Raw genomic sequence first — 16,814 nt, 5'->3', positions numbered from 1 at the left:
AACATTCTGCATCCCACTTTGAAGAGTGGCATCTGGGGTCTTAAACACTAGCAAGCAGCCACATAAGAGGCATCACTTGGTCTCAACCCACCTGGATCAAAGGAGAATGAGGAACACCAAGGACACAAGGTGATTAGGAGCCCAAGAGACAGAAAGGGCCACATGAACCAGCAACTACATCATCCTGAGACCAGAAGAACCAGATGGTGTCTGGCTACAACCGATGACTGCCCTGACAGGGAGCAAAACAGAGAACCCCTGAGGGAGCAGGAGGGCAGTGGGATGCAGACCCCAAATTCTCATAAGACCAGACTTAATGGTCTGAGTGAGACTAGAAGGATCCCGGTGGTCATGGCCACCAGACCTTCTGTTGGCCCAGGACAGGAACCATTCCCGAAGTCAACTCTTCAGATATGGATTGGACTGGACAATGGATTGGAGAGGGATGCTGGTGAGGAGTGAGCCTCTTGGATCAGGTGGACACTTGAGACTATGTTGGCATCTCCTGCCTGGAGGGGAGATGAGAGGGTGGAGGGGGTTAGAAGCTGGTGAAATAGACACGAAAAGAGAGAGTGGAGGGAGAGAGCAGGCTGTCTCAATAGGGGCAGAGTAATTGGGAGTGTGTAGCAAGGTGTATATGGGTTTTTGTGTGAGAGACTGACTTGATTTGTAAACTTTCACTTAAAGCACAATAAAAATTATTAAAAAACAAAAAAATTATAGATAACATTACAAAGAATAGGAATTCCAGAACAATTAATTGTGCTCATGCAGAACCTGTACACAGACTAAGAGGTAGTCTTTCAAACAGAACAGAGATACTCCATGGTTTAAAATCAAAAAAGATAAAACCAAACCAAAAGCTGGAAGGCAGGAGAGGCTTTCTAGGCACAAAGCTAAGTGGAGTGTGCGTTTTGAGGGACAAATGAAGATAGCCTAGCACAGATTGGCACTCTGATGAAAAAACTGAGGGTCAAAAGGTTAAGGAGTTTACCCAAGGTACACAACTAGTAAGGAGCCATGAAAATAATCTTAAGTAATCATTAATATCTTACCAATCAAGACATTTCTGTATTTGAAAAATAGCCTCAAGATTAAAACGTGGGGCAAATGTTAGTTGTTAATTTAAGTTATTAAGTTCACAGATTTTTTTAAGATATACATTTTAATTTTGTTTTCAATAACAAAAAAAAAAGATTTCCATAAAACAGATAAGGGAGAGTTTGATTTCTCAGCAATGACAAAAAAAGTTTCCAGGTGTAATTATAATGAGTGGTTTACACAGAGTACCCTTTAGTTACTGCAAATGGGAAACATGTAAACAATTTTAATATAACCCCTGTACTATTGTATTTCACTGTGTTTACTTTCCTGTCTCCCAGTAGACCGTAAGTTTGTTAAGAGCAAAGAGCTATATTGTACTCATGTTTGTCATGTTTGTGACTCTAAACCCTGACAGTATAAAAAAAAAAAAAAAAAAAAAAAAAAAAATTTTTTTTTTTTTATATACCTGGGACAAAATAGGCACTCAATAAATGTTTGTTGAATGATTAAATAAATTAATACTTGGAAGGATTTACATGAAATAATGTGACTTTAAAAATAATACTCGAGTATAATGGTGTAAAAACTGATGGGTCCACATTAACAAATATGAAAATTTGTAGTGCTGTAACTAGAGTTTTAATGCTCACAAGGTTTATTTTATTGCTATAAAACTCTTGTTTGTAATTTCTCTTAATAGTGTTTCCTTTACTCTGAAGGAATGGCAATTGGGTATATGGTGAAAAACGTTTGTCTCTGATTCTGTAAATTGACAGTGACATTTTGAAATAACGAAGTACTGTACTTAGTTAGGAATTTGTAATAATAGGTGTGTTGCTATTCAAGATTACATTTACCCTGAAATTGAGGGATTGATTGACAATAATTCACTAAACACACTCTTCAGCCATTTAAATCTTGAGTCTCATTAGTACCAGATTTACAGATTATGTTGTATAATATGAATGCACAGTGTTTGCATACATATTCCTGTTCATTCTTTCATCTTGTGTTCCACGTAATTCGTCGTTAAAGAAATTGCCTGTAATTCCTTTAATTCCTTTAATACTTAGCACAAAATTTAATATGAGGGTTACAGGAAAAATCCAAGACTCCATATAACTGAAATTTAACTACAAAAGGTAAGGTTTTCTCTGTGTTTTTAGAGTGTCTTCATGAAAGTTGTCATTCAGGTCATAAGCGGAGTTCCTAAGAAAAGCTTTTTTAGGTTTAAAGCATTCTTTTGGAATATGCATAGATCATAATGATGTGGTACCAGCTGAATATGTGACAAAGAAACACTGTCCCTGGTAATTGTAAATTTACCTTTATTAAAAAAAATTACAAGTAAGACTTCATCTTAAGCTTGCAATTAAAATCAAATTAATGAACATGTTTGGAGGATGGCTTTCTAGGTCTGAATTTATTGAAATTTATCTTTGGTTAAGTTACATCAAGCACTGCAATAGCTCCATTGTATTAATGCAGTCAGGGATACCTATAACGTATAAAGCTTTTATTAAATAAACTGCCTATCATTCTTCAGTGGCCCAGAGTGGACTAACCTTTATATCCCTGATTGCTCCCAGCTCTAACGAGGAAGTAAGCATAGATTACGTGAGCCTCTGTTTTTGATACAGCTACTTCTACTTTTCTTTTTAGACATTTTCATTAATAGCGTTAGTTTGGTCTTGTAAATGTTTACTCATCATCTACCAAGTGTACAGCACTGGGGTAGGGCCTTGGGGCAGAGAGGTTCTTTGCTGTAATGAGGGGCTATTGGCAAAGAGGGAGTGAGGAGAAAAGTATTACTATGTAACAGTAACCATGTTTTAGTATCTCTTTTTGCTTTAAGCTTGGTTCCAAACAACCAGGCAGTTCTACTCTGTCCTATAGGGTCGCTGTGAGTCGGAATTGAGGGCAGTGGGTTTTGGTTTTGTTTTTTAAGTCATGGGTAATCTAGAATCCTCTAATCAAGAGTTTATGATACTTAGTTTCCGAACTATTTATTGTTTCTTTCATTCAACACTAATTTATTTAGAATCATCTATCCTACATGAGAAAATTACTCTCCTCCAACCTAACCTCTGTGGTTAACTTGTATCTGAGCAGTAGCCCAATAAATTGTCACAATCCAGATCCTAGAGATTAGGACAGTTACATTTCTTTGTGTGGATCATAACAAATTATAACATTGCAAAGAATGGGAATTCCAGAACTCTTAATTGTGTTCATGTGGAATCTGTACATAGGCCAAGAGGCAGTCATTCAAACAGAACAAGAAGATACTGCATGGTTTAAAATTGGAGAACATGCACCAGGGTTGTATACTTTCACCATACTTATTCAACCTGTATGCTGAGCAAGTAATCTGAGAAGCCAGACTATATGAAGAAGAACTGGGCATCAGGACTGGAGGAAGACTCATTAACAACCTACGATATGCAGATGACACAACCTTGCTTGCTGAGAGCAAAGAGAATTTGAAGCACTGATGAAGATCAAAGACTACAGTCTTTAGTATGGATTGCATAAAGAAAACAAAAACCCTTAAAACAGGACTAATAAGCAACAGCGTGATAAACAAAGGAAAGATTCAAGTTGTCACAGATTCCGTTTTACTTGGATCCACAGTTAACACCCATGGAAGCATCAGTCAGGAGATCAAACACTGTATCGCATTGGGCAAATCTGCTGCAAAAGACCTCTTTAGAGTGTTAAAAACTAAAGATGTCACTTTGAGGACTAAGGTGCGCCTGACTCAAGCCATGGTATTTTCATTTGCCTCATATCCATGTGAAAGCTGGACACTGAATAGGAAGAACTGATGCAGTTGAATTATGGTGTTGGCTAACAATATTGAATATATCATAGACTGCCAGAAGAATGAACACCTCTGTCTTGGAAGAAGTACAGCCAGAACGCTCCCTAGAAGTGAGGATGGCAAGACTTCATCTTATGTACTTTGGACGTGTTATCAGGAGGGACCAATCCCTGGAGAAGGACATCATGCTTGGTAAAGTAGAGGGTCAACAAAAAAGAAGAAGACCTGCAACGAGATGTATTCATGCAGTGGCTGTAAAATGGATTCAGACATACCTACTATAGTAAGGGTGGCACCAGACCAAGCAAAGCTTCATTCTGTTATACATGGGGTCACTGTGAGTCGGAACTAACTCAGCAGTGCCAAAGAACAACACAAACAAGAATATATTGGTGGAACGACAGTAAAATATGCCAGAGGGATATTCTAGGCTGACTTGGGAGTTAGAAACAACACTTTCATAGCACAGAGAAGGTATATTTATTAGCTCATGGCAGTTTTTTGCATATCCAATGGAAATTGTTGGCTTTGTGGTTTGTTTCATGTAACTTATTTTTTCCTGAGCCTGGGTCTTACTGTCTTCAGCACTCTATTTCTTTTCCTTTTCTGTGTTTAATATCTCATCATTGTCATGTCCAGTCTCTTTCCAGAGCTAACAATGGCAAACAGGATACAGATTCTCACATCTCTTGCTGTTTTCTCTAAAACAGGAATAAGTCATGACAAGCTACGCAAAGAATAGCAAAAACAATCTCTTTGTCCAAGAGCTGAAGCAAAACTTTCAAAAAAGACCAACCTTTAAAAGAATCTTTTTCAGACCACTTTCTGAAACAATCCAGATTATTCACTGGTCAAAAGTTTTATTAGGAAAACTTCTCTGTGATGTACCTATATAAGAATTTATATGTTAGATACAATAATGTGATATTTTTAAACATCAGAATTTTACTGAAAATGCAAGTCACAGAAATCTAACACTCAAAATTAACTTTTAGGAGAAAAGGTTAACTACATTAACTTAATGTTTAGAGCACTATCTTGATAGCTGAGTACACCACAGATAGATGCCTTTCTGTAGATACTTTCTGCTCAGAAAAAGAGTTCTTTATCCAGTGACTTTTCTCCATAGTTAGGCCCGGATCACAGGAGATAATTTCTTTCATCTCAATTTGTATACTCATTTTATAAATATTTATTGAGCTTTCTATTATGTATCAGACATTATGTGGGTACCAGGAACACAGCTGTGAGCAAGACACACACAGTCCTTGGGCTTACAACCCAGCAAGACCAATAAGCCTATCAAATCCTCCAGTGGATGAAGCTCAGGGAGCACCTAGCCAGGGTGAGCCAGGCATATAGGCAACACAGCATAGCAGCAAGAGCACACAGAAGGGCTCTTGCATTCTTGCAGTGGAAGCTATGAGGCAGGGAGAACAGATAAGAATTAAAATAATAACAGTCATTCTTCAGGTTCCTGCTACATCCCTGGTCCTGGTCTCTAGGGCACATGGTTTCTCACTGTGATTCAAGGACTACTGGAGTACCCAGCTATCTACCAAGGCTCCCAGGCAACTAGTGTGGAAAAGCAATAAATCAATTTTGTCCAATTTATTTCATATTTTTTTAAATGTAAGATTAATTATGGTATCCTTCCAAATCCCATTTCATTCATTATATTTGTTACATTTTAATAGACAGCTCACATATAACAAGGATTTCATTTGTTGTTTTCTCTTGACAGAGCAGAGACCTTTGACTTTGACTTCTGTACTTTCCTGCCATTCACATGTTAATGTTCCATGCTTAAATTATCTTGACAGTTCCTCAGAATTGATCATGGCTCAAAAGTAGTTTATCGAAGCATAAAAGTAATGATGAAAACAGTATAATATGTAGCACATTAAAATCAGTATAACATAGTTCAGCCTAGTTCAAATTAGTATAAATAATTTAAAGAAAACTCCAGTGCTAGTATAGAAGATGCCAAGACAGGTAACTCCAATTGTGATGATTTCACACTAGTTGTAATAAAAGAAAATTTTGATTAGGAAGTGACTAATTATGTATATTATATAAGACAGAAATCTACTTACTTCCAGTGCCAGTATTTCCATTATGAAGGCATGATACCCTCAAATTTTTTGTTTCATTATTAAGCAAAGCTCAATGACCTGATACATCAGAACAAGAAAAGAATGCTTTTCACTAAAAAAGAAAAAAATAATAATCTTATTGCTAAAGGCAGCGAAGACACTAAACCAGAGAGCCACAGAGTAGAAATCATTTACATTATTTGAGGTAAAAATGAATGTAAGCCCTACTACTGCCAAGAAACTCGTAAAACTGGTCACGAAGTTAACAACAAAAAGTTAATGCTCAAAAGAGATAGCAGGATGAGTTCTTAGAAAAACTGATTCAGCTGTTGGATGACATGCGATGGTAAGGGATGGTGTGTGGAAGAGCAATGATTGTATTGTGTGTACTACTAGATGTATGTTGCTTTACAGTTAGATGAAACCACTAATGTGTGCAAAGTAAGAATCAGTTCATGGCATATGTGCTGTATGTGTGTAAGAGGTGGAAGTACTCCTCTTCAATCTTTTTTTTTTTTTAATAGTGTGCTTTTGGTGAATGTTGATACAGCAAATTAGTTCCCATTTGACGATTTCTACACAAATTGTTCAGTGACATTGACTACATTTTTCACAATGTGTCAACATTCTCTTTAATTGCATTCTGGTTGTTCCATTTTCAGTGCTCTAATGTCTGCCCTCTTCTCATCTTTGTTTTAAAGTAATTGTTGACTTTTTGGTCTCATGTAGATTTTTTTGTTTTGTTAATTGTGCTTTAAGTGAAAGTTTACAATTCAAGTGGATTCCTCATACAAAAACTTATACACACATTGTTATGTGACCCTAGTTACTTTCCCTATAATGTGACAACACACTCTTCCTCTCCACCCTGTATTTCCCATGTCCATTCAACCAGCTCCTATCCCCCTCTACCTTTTTATCTTCCCTTCAGACGGGAGCTGCCGACTTAGTCTCATGTGTCTACTTGAGCTAAGAAGCACACTTCTCACCAGTATCATTTTATATCTTATAGTCCAGTCTAATCTTTGTCTGAAGAGTTGGCTTTGGGAATGATTTTAGTTTTGGGCTAACCGAGAGTCTGGGGGCCAAGTTCTCTAGGGTCCCTCCAGTCTCAGCCAGACCATTAAGTCTGGTTTGTTTTTTTTACTGGAATTTGAGTTCTGCACCCCACTTTTCTCCTGCTCCATCAGGACATATAGACAGTTTTTTAATGGAGCATGGTACACACAGGTAATGTCCTTTATTTTGTATGCCAGTCTGTTATTTTGCTAAAAGGTGACCTTAGGGGATATTTCCCATTCAAGGTTTAAGGAGTCTCTCCGGGTGATAGTATCAGGGAGTCCTCTAGTCTCAACTGGTCAAGTAAGTCTGGACTTTTTTAAGTACTTGGGTTCCATTTGGCATTTTCCTCCCCTTCTATCTGGGTCCATCTATTGTGCCCCTAAACAGAATGGTTGGTAGTGGTAGCCAGGCACTGTATCTTCGTTATTTTTATCAATAAGAAATGTATAAAATGTATTAAAAAAACATTCTGCATCCCACTTTGGTGAGAGGCGTCTGGGGTCTTAAACGCCAGCAAGCACCTGCAGCAAGGGAGAATGAAGAACACCAAAGACATATGATAAAGATGAGCCCAAGAAACAGAAAGGGCCACATAAACCAGAGACTACATCAGCCTGAGACCAGAAGAACTAGGTGGTGCCCGGCTACCACCGATGACTGCCCTGACAAGGAACGCAACAGAGAATCCCTGATGGAGCAGGAGAACAGTGGGATGCAGATCTCAAATCCTCATAAAAACACCACACTTAATGGTCTGACTGAGACTAGAGGGACCCTTTGTTAGCCCAAGACTGGAACCATTCCTGAAGCCATCTATTCAGACAGGGATTGGACTGGACTATAAGATAGACAGTGATACTGGTGAGAAGTAAGCTCCTTGGCTCAAATAGACTCATGAGACTATGTGGGCAACTCCTGTCTGGAGGCGAGATGAGAAGGCAGAGGGGGTCAGAAGCTGGCTAAATGGACACGGGCAATAGAGGGTAGAGAGAAGGAATGTGCTGTCTCATTAGGGGAAGAGCAGCTAGGAGTACATAGCAAGGTATACTGACTTGATTTGTAAACTTCCACTTAAAGCACGATAAATAAATAAACGTATGTTTCAAAAGAAATTTTTTGCTTAGTTAATGGTTATTTTGCATGTTGTGAATGAGAAAAGAGGCAAAATCAGTACTGATAAAAAACTAAGTTTAGCAAGGAAAATCGTGGCTATATTCAAATGAAAAAGATTGCACTTGAGTGTCATTCCACATATTGCTCGGGTATTCTTGAGTATCCTAAACCTGTTATATCAGAGCTAAAGTTATCATAGATTTTAATTTCGAGAATAAAATCAAGGTTTTTTTTTTTTTAAGAAAAAAATGAACTGTGGTTGCATATGGCTTTAATTATCAAGAGATTGATTCTTTCCAAACACTTTATAATTTTCTTCATCAGTTAAAGAAATTGGTGATATGAAATAAAGGACATAGAGGCCCTCAGTGGTACAAACAGTTAAGCATGCAACTACTAGCCAAAAGGTTGGTGGTTTGAACCCACTCAGAGACGCCTCAGAAGACATCTGCTTCTGAAAGGTTACAGCTTTGAAAACCCTGTGGAGCAGTTCTACTCTGCACACACACACCGGGAGCTGGAATCAACTCAGCAGCAACTAACAGCAACAATAGAGGATATTTCTAACCCCCAAACAAAGACGGCAACAGAGCATAAAGAAATACTTTCTAGAGCAAAAACAACCAAAGCAGTCGACCTTTAAACTTCTGAATGTGGTAAACTCATTGATTTCGAGTCTGACAGAACTTAAACTAGCCTTTAATGAGAACTCTCCTCATAATTTGAGCCCATGTTTGATCCAAATATTCAGACATACCTGAAAGAGCCAACAAGCATTTGCTTCCATTTTTGTGATCTCTAATTAGGTTTTTTAAATTTATTAGCAATAAAAGAAATAGAATAAAAACTAACCTATAGCTCAAGCTAGAAATCATCAAATTGGATATGAATAACCTTGGCAAAATATTGCAAACAATATCAATTACCTTCTAACTGATAATAAACTGTTGTTATTATTAAATGTTATGGTTATTTTTATTATCTTAAAAATTATGTTCTTATTTCATAACATGGAGGAACCTGGAAGGCATTATGCTGAGCAAAATTAGTCAGAGGCAGAAGGACAAATATTGTATAAGACCACTATTATAAGATCTTGAGAAATGGTAAAAACTGAGAAGAACACATACTTTTGTGGTTAAAAGCGGGGGAGGGAGGGAGAGGGTTTTTTACTGATTAATTAGTAGATAAGAACTGCTTTAGGTGAAGGGAAGGACAACACTCAATACATGGAAGGTCAGCTTAATTGGACTGGACCAAAAGCAAAGAAGTTTCCGGGATAAAATGAATGCTTCAAAGGTCAGCAGAGCAAGGGCGGGGGTCTGGGGACCATGGTTTGAGGGGACTTCTAAGTCAATTGGCAAAATAATTCTATTATGAAAACATTCTGCATCCCACTTTGAAATGTGGCATCTGGGGTCTTAAATGCTAACAAGCGGCCATCTAAGATGCATCATTTGGTCTCAACCCACCTGGAGCAAAGGAAAATGAAGAACACCAAGGTCACACGACAACTAAGAGCCCAAGAGACAGAAAGGGCCACATGAACCAGAGACCTACATCATCCTGAGACCAGAAGAACTAGTTGGTGCCCGGCCACAATCGATGACTGCCCTGACAGGGAGCACAACAGAGAACCCCTGAGGGAGCAGGAGATCAGTGGGATGCAGACCCCAAATTCTCATAAAAAGACCATACTTAATGGTCTGACTGAGACTAGAGGAATCCCGGCGGCCATGGTTCCCAGACCTTCTGTTGGCACAGGACAGGAACCATCCCGGAAGACAACTCATCAGACATGAAAGGGACTGGTCAGTGGGTGGGAGAGAGATGCTGATGAAGAGTGAGCTAATTGTATCAGGTGGACACTTGAGATTGTGTTGGGATCTTTTGTCTGGAGAGGGGATGGGAGGATAGAGAGAGAGGGAAGCTGGCAAAATTGTCACGAAAGGAGAGACTGAAAGGGCTGACTCATTAGGGGGAGAGCAAGTGGGAGTACGGAGTAAGATGTATGTAAACTTATATGTGACAGACTGATTGGATTTGTAAACGTTCACTTGAAAAAAGTTAAAAAAAAAAAAATTACGTTCTTAGAAATTTACCTAAAATTGGTTATTTGTTATTTGCCTAAAATTACCCACATTTGTCCTCTTGACTCTGAGGATACACTAAATGCAATTTTTGTCCTTAAGCAGTTTACACTCTAGAGGATTTAATCTTATAATCAGCCCTATGAAGAGGGTAGTATTCTCCCCATTTTATCAGTGTTGAAGCTGAGGTACAAAGAAGTAATTAGATGAGCCAGTCAGAGCCATGCTCTTTTTGCCAAATTACACCTGCCTCTCGGATACTATTATCCCATTTGGTGAGAAAATGAAAACTTAGAAAAGTTCATGAGTTATCCAAGAGCACAGGTTTCAGTTTTCTTACCAATTTGGGAAAATAATGCCTGGGAGGCAGTATGATAGTATCAATACTGTAATAGCATTAACAACAACAGAGCCGCTGAGCATAACAAATTGAGAAAACCAAAACCCCTCATGTAATTATAACACATTTTTACTTTTTCTCATCATTCTACCTAATTCTTCCTCCTGAGCTCAGGTTCCCTTATACTTAAAATCTCAAAGTGGTGAGGCTGATTATTTCCTAGTTATTACTGCGTCAAATATTTAATCTATTTAGAGGAGATTAGGAATGATCTGAAAGTCTTTCATCTTTGCCAAATCTTTAAGCCTTTTCCTGCCCTGTGTCCTTGCTCTGATTTCTTCAGATCCGATCAGGAAACATTACTCTTAGTATCATACTCACATACATACACCTCATGGTCATCCTCAACAAATTATAGTTTTATGGTTTATCTTCATTTCCTGATTCCCTGGTTCTTTATTAGGCTCCTGTTACATGTGTACCCTTTTGCTACATGTTGTCAGAAAGACAAACAGCAGGCATAGTAATACCTGTAACTATATACAAAGTATTCCATGTTCTTTCTCTCATTGGAACCTCTTAAGGGCCCTATACAGTGAAACCTGGATCTCACACATTTTTCCCCCTTTGACAGAGTGCAGTCACTGCTTTTCTGTCACTCTCTATTTAGTGGAAAATATTTGAGGTTTCCTTCTCTGACAGGTTTCTGCCTTACACAGGTTCTGGCTTTCGCAGGTTTTATTGTAATGTGATTATAAATTGTATTAAAGGTAAGGAAGCTGATCTTAGAGAATTTAAGAGATTTGCCTAAAGTCCACATCTAGTGAAGGACTTGAACTTGGTCTTCTGTCTACTATTTGTTCAGGATTACATGGTTTTCGCTTTTAGACTCTTATAGTAAGATTGATCTCTATGCATTCCATTTCATTTTTGACAATTTCCAAAAATGGAACACATAAAGATCGATATCCTAGGCATTAGTGAGCCGAAATGAACTAGTATTTGTCATTTTGAATCAGACAGGTTTACTGGTCTACTCTGCCAGGAATGGCAACTTGAAGAGCAATGGCATTGCATTCGTCGTTAAAAGGAACGATTCAACATCTGTCCTAAAGTGAAAAACTGTCAATGAAAGGATAATATCTATATGCCTACAAGGAAGACCAGTTAGTATGACTTTTGTTCATATTTATGCACCAACCACTAAGGCCGAAGGTGAAGAAATTGAAAATTTTTATCAACTTCTGCAGTCTGAAATTGATGAAACTTGTAATTAGGATGCGCTGGTAATTACTGTTCAATGGAATGGGCAGTTTGGAAACAAGAAGGATCATTAGTTGGAAAATATGGCCTTGGTGATAGAAACGATGCCAGAGATCGCGTATTAGAATTTTGCAAGACCAGCTACTTCTTCATTGCAAATACCTTTTTTCACCAACATAAATGGCGACTATATGCAAAAAAAAAAAATTTCTTTTTTTATATGCATGGACCTCACCAGATGGAATTCACAGGAATCAAATCAACTACCTCTGTGGAAAGAGACGATGGAAAAGCTCAATATCATCAGTCAGAACAGGACCAAGGGCCGACTGCGGATCAGACCATCAGTTACTCATATGCAAGTTCAAGTTGAAACTGAAGACAATGAGAGCCAAAGTACAACCTTGAGTATATCCCACCCAAACATAGAGACTGTCTCAAGAATAGATTTGACGCATTGAACGCTAATGACCGAAGACCAGACAAGTTGTGGAATGACATCATACATGAAGAAAGCAAGAGGTCATTAAAAAGGCAGGAGAGAAAGAAAAGACCTAACTGGATGTCAGAAGAGGCTGTGAAACTTGCTCTTGAACATCAAGTGGCTAAAGCAAAAGGAAAAAATGAGGAAGTAAAAGAGCTGAACAGAAAATTTCAAAGGGTGGCTTGAGACGACAAAGTAAAGTATTATGACGACACATGCAAAGACCTGAAGATAGAAAACCGAAGGGGAAGAACATGCTCAGCATTTCTCAAGGTGAAAGAACTAAAGAAAAAATTCAAGCCTTAGCTTGAAATACTGAAGGATTCTACAGGGAAAATATTAAACGACACTGAAAGCATGAAAAGAAGATGAAAGGAATACACAGAGTCACTATACCAAAAAGAATTGGTCAATGTTCAACCATCTCAGAAGGTAACATATGATCAGGAACCAATGGTACTGAAGGAAGAAGTCCAAGTTGCACTGACGGCATTGGCGAAAAACAAGGCTCTGGGAATTGAGGGAATACCAACTGAGATGTTTCAACAAATGGATGCAGCACTGGAAGTGCTCATTGTCCTATGCCAAGAAATTTGGAAGACAGCTACCTGGCCAACTGACTGAAGAAATCCGTATTTATGCCTATTCCCAAGAAAGGTGATCCAACAAATGTGGAAATTATCAAACAATATCATTAACGTGACATGCAAGTGAAATTCTGCTGAAGATCATTCAAAAGCAGCTGCAGCAGTATATCCACAGGGAACTGCCAGAAATTCAAGCTGGATTTAGAAGAGTACGTGAACCAGGGATATTATTGCTGATGTCAGATGGATCATGGCTGAAAGCAGAGAATACCAGAAAAATGTTTACCTGTGTTATGACTGTGCTAAGGCATTCAACTGTGTGAATCTTAAAAGATTATGGATGGCATTGCGAAGAATAGGAGTTCCACAACACTTAATTGTACTCATGAAGAATCTGTACATGAATCAAGAGGCAGTCATTTGAATAGGATACTGCATGGTTTAAAGTTAGGAAAGATGTATATTAGGATTGTATCCTTTCACCATAGCTATTCAATCTGTCTGCTGAGCAAATAATCCAAGAAACTGGACTATATGAAGACGTATGTGGCATCAGAATTGGAGGAAGATTTATTAACAGCCTGCGTTATGCAGATGACACAACCTAGCTTGCTGAAAGTGAAGAGGACTTGAAGCACTTACTGATGGAGATCAAAGACCACAGCCTTCAGTGTGATTACACCGCAAAATAAAACAAAAATCCTCACAACTGGACTAATAAGCAGTATCATGATAAAGGGCGAAAAGATTGAAGTTGTCAAGGATTTCGTTTTGCTTGGATCCATAGTCAACACCCATGACAGCAGCAGTCAAGAAATCAAAAGACTCATTGCATTGGGCAAATCAACTGCAAGTGATCTCTTTAAAGTGATCAAAAGCAAGGATGTCACCTTGAAGAATAAGATGTGCCTGACCCAAGCCATGGTGTTTTCAGTTGCCTTATATGCATGCGAAAGCTGGACAATGAATAAGAAAGACCGAAAAAGAATCGATGCCTTTGAATTGTGATGTGGGTGAAGAATATTGACATACCATGGTTGCCAAAAGAAAGAACAAATCTGTCTTGGAAGAAGTACAGCCAGAATGCTCCTTGGAAGCAAGGATGGCGAGACTGTGCCTCACATACTTTGGACATGTTGTCAGGAGGGATCAATCCCTGGAGAAGGACATTATGCTTGATAAAGTGGAGGGTTGGCCAAAAAGAGGAGGACCCTCAGTTAGATAGATTGACACAGTGGCTGCAACAGTGGGCTTAAGCATAGCAATGATTGTGAGGATGGCACAGAACCGCGCAGTGTTTCGTTCTGTTGTGGATAGGGTCCCTGTGAGTCGGAAGCGACTCAATGGCACCTAACAACGAGCAAAATTGAAGGGTCAAGACATAATGTGAAAAGTTAAGAAAATGGCATACACAATACATAGAGACCATTCGGTCCTTTTCAGTGGAGAAAAGCGAGACATTGCTGTGGGCCAGCAATATGAGAGATTGTTGATTCTTGGGCTCAGTACTTCTTAGACACTCCTGAGAACTAACAAAGTAGAAAGGATTCAAGCTCTGCCTTCCTGATTTTTAGTCTGAGCAGTTTCTTACTGGCTTTGGTTGTACTATATTGTACTATATCTAGTTACTGTATTTTCTTTTACGTACTGTTGTTTCAAATGTTGTTTTTGTTAGTTGCCATTGAATCCTTTCCAGCTCATGGCCACCGATTGTGTGCAGAGTAGAACTGCTGCATTGGATTTTCAAGGCTGTGACCTTCTGGAAACAGATCGCCAGGGCTGTCTTCAGAGGTGCTTATAGATGGGTTCAAAACACCAACATTTTGGCTAGTAATTGAGTGCTTAACCATTTGGACCACCCAATTTTAAAAGTAGCTGCATTAAATTCTCAACTTTCATCTCTTAGGAAAACAAGGATGTCCATTCTTCAACTCACCTTAAAAAAAAGAACAACCATGTGTTGAGTATCTGCTAGTGCCAAGCACTGTGTTAGATACTTTCTGTATATGATCTCTTCTGGTTTTTATGATAACCCTATGAGATAGTTATTATTATCCCCATTTTATTGAGGAAGAAACTGAGATTAATTACTTGGGCTAAGTAATTTGCCCAAGGTCACACTTCTATATCAAAGCCAGAGTACACATTTATGTGATTTTCATATGTCACCTTCCCTTCTAAAGCTAAGCTGCAGTTACATTGAAGATTCTTGGGATAAACTGAAGCTGCTATTGAGATTAGATAGAATCAGAACAGGCTGACCTGGAGAGTAAGTCAGACACTCTCAGACGCCCAAATATTATATTCCCTTGAGTAGAATAAGGAAATTTGTCATAACTGTCTACTTTTCTGCATGAATAATACTCACTGCTAAAAAGTCATATCCACACCCTCTTTATTTACACTTGTTGCTTTTAAAGTGCCTGCTGATGGATCAGTTCATCCATGCCTGCCATCTCAGAGTAGAAGTTAATAATTTGTCATGTATGAAACTAATGTAAAGAGATTGGAGACTCAGCATTAGCATTAGCATTCAACACACCTGTTCAGAGCTAGCCTTCCACATTTTTCTCTCTTTTGCCTGAGGTAGAGACTTCTTCATGGATTACAGTAACACTTTTTGACAAGCTTAGACTGGGTGGAGCTGCCATGTAATGACAGAACAAAATTGATGATATCTCAGCAATGCATTCTTTTTTTATTTGGGCTGTCAACATGTATTACTATAAAAGCATTTATTGTTACACATCTGGCCCAGCCTATCCACTTCTTATTTTCAGTGACAGTAGGGCCTAACGAAGTATGTTTATTTTTCTAGTTACACAATATTGACTGGCTTTGGGGGTAATATATCTGGTTATTGTATTTTCTATTATGTACTGTTGTTTTAAAAAGTAGCTATCTTAATGTTTTCCAAATAAAAATTAAAACCTACTTGTTCTAAAGTCTTCTCAAGTGGCTGTTGGACTTTCCCAGTGTCATGAACCTGTCAGGCATCTACAGAAGATGTTAAATCAAACTTTCTGAAGGCAAATCCTTTAAAGAGAATTAGAAAAATTATTCATGTCTTAAATGATACATTAACTTAAATCTCTATCTTTGGGGACAGCCGCATCTCTCGCTGATTTTTCTTTCCCACTGGTCCTTACATGGCAATGTTTGTGAAAAGGAATTTGGGGGGCTAAAAATACTTTTTCATGTGCATTCTACCTTTCCTTTGAATGAGTTTGCTACCAGATTGTAGAGCTCTACTACTGGTTCTTTCTGGGTAGATTAAAGAAAAAATTGGGAGGGACAGTTCTATTCTTTAAGTAACTTACTATCTAAATTTGAAGAGCCAAAGCATATCCTTACAAAAATATCCCTAGAACAACAAAGTGCTATAGGAGCTAGAGTTCAGAAGGAGTGATCCTTGAAGTCAGGAGGGTCTACTCTGATGAGGTAAAAGTTTATCTGATACTGGAAATAACAGTACAACTTGCAGGTGCACAAGTCAGAGGAGAGAAGATTATAATGTGGGGAAAATAAGAGCAAAGGAATAGTGTAAAGAAGTTCAAGCCATGTTGGTCCAGTTCATATGAAGTAGAGAATGTGTGTAGAAAAATAGGAGAGATTCGATTGTCTTCATTAGTATTTTTAACAGGTCATCTTTCCTTCTCCAAATTACTTTTCTCTGATTTTTTGCCTCTCATGGGGGGTTCTTAGAGTCCTCTGACACGTTTCCTCCAGTTACAAATTTTCCCTGACTCTGGTTATAGTATCTAATTACCCATCACCCTAGCAAGCAGATAATTACAGCATAGTAAAAAGACTTTCTTTTTACGGGAACACAGCAATGGCAGTAGGTACACGGAGCAGAGGTAGCACAAAGACTTCTTAGTGGAGAAAATATTTGAGTTTTAAAGGATAAT

General features: G+C 38.3%; 1 protein-coding gene across 2 annotated transcripts in view; it reads left to right on the top strand.

Annotated features, from left to right (window-relative positions):
• FAF1 (Fas associated factor 1) overlaps positions 1 to 16,814 on the top strand; it is a 602,340-nt gene that overhangs the window by 487,145 nt on the left and 98,381 nt on the right. The window lies entirely within an intron of this gene.

The sequence above is a fragment of the Elephas maximus genome, chromosome 3 (assembly GCF_024166365.1).
Source record: "Elephas maximus indicus isolate mEleMax1 chromosome 3, mEleMax1 primary haplotype, whole genome shotgun sequence".
Lineage (NCBI taxonomy): Eukaryota > Metazoa > Chordata > Mammalia > Proboscidea > Elephantidae > Elephas > Elephas maximus.
The sequence above is the reverse complement of the archived record's forward strand: the minus strand, read 5'-3'. Positions and strand labels throughout refer to the sequence as shown.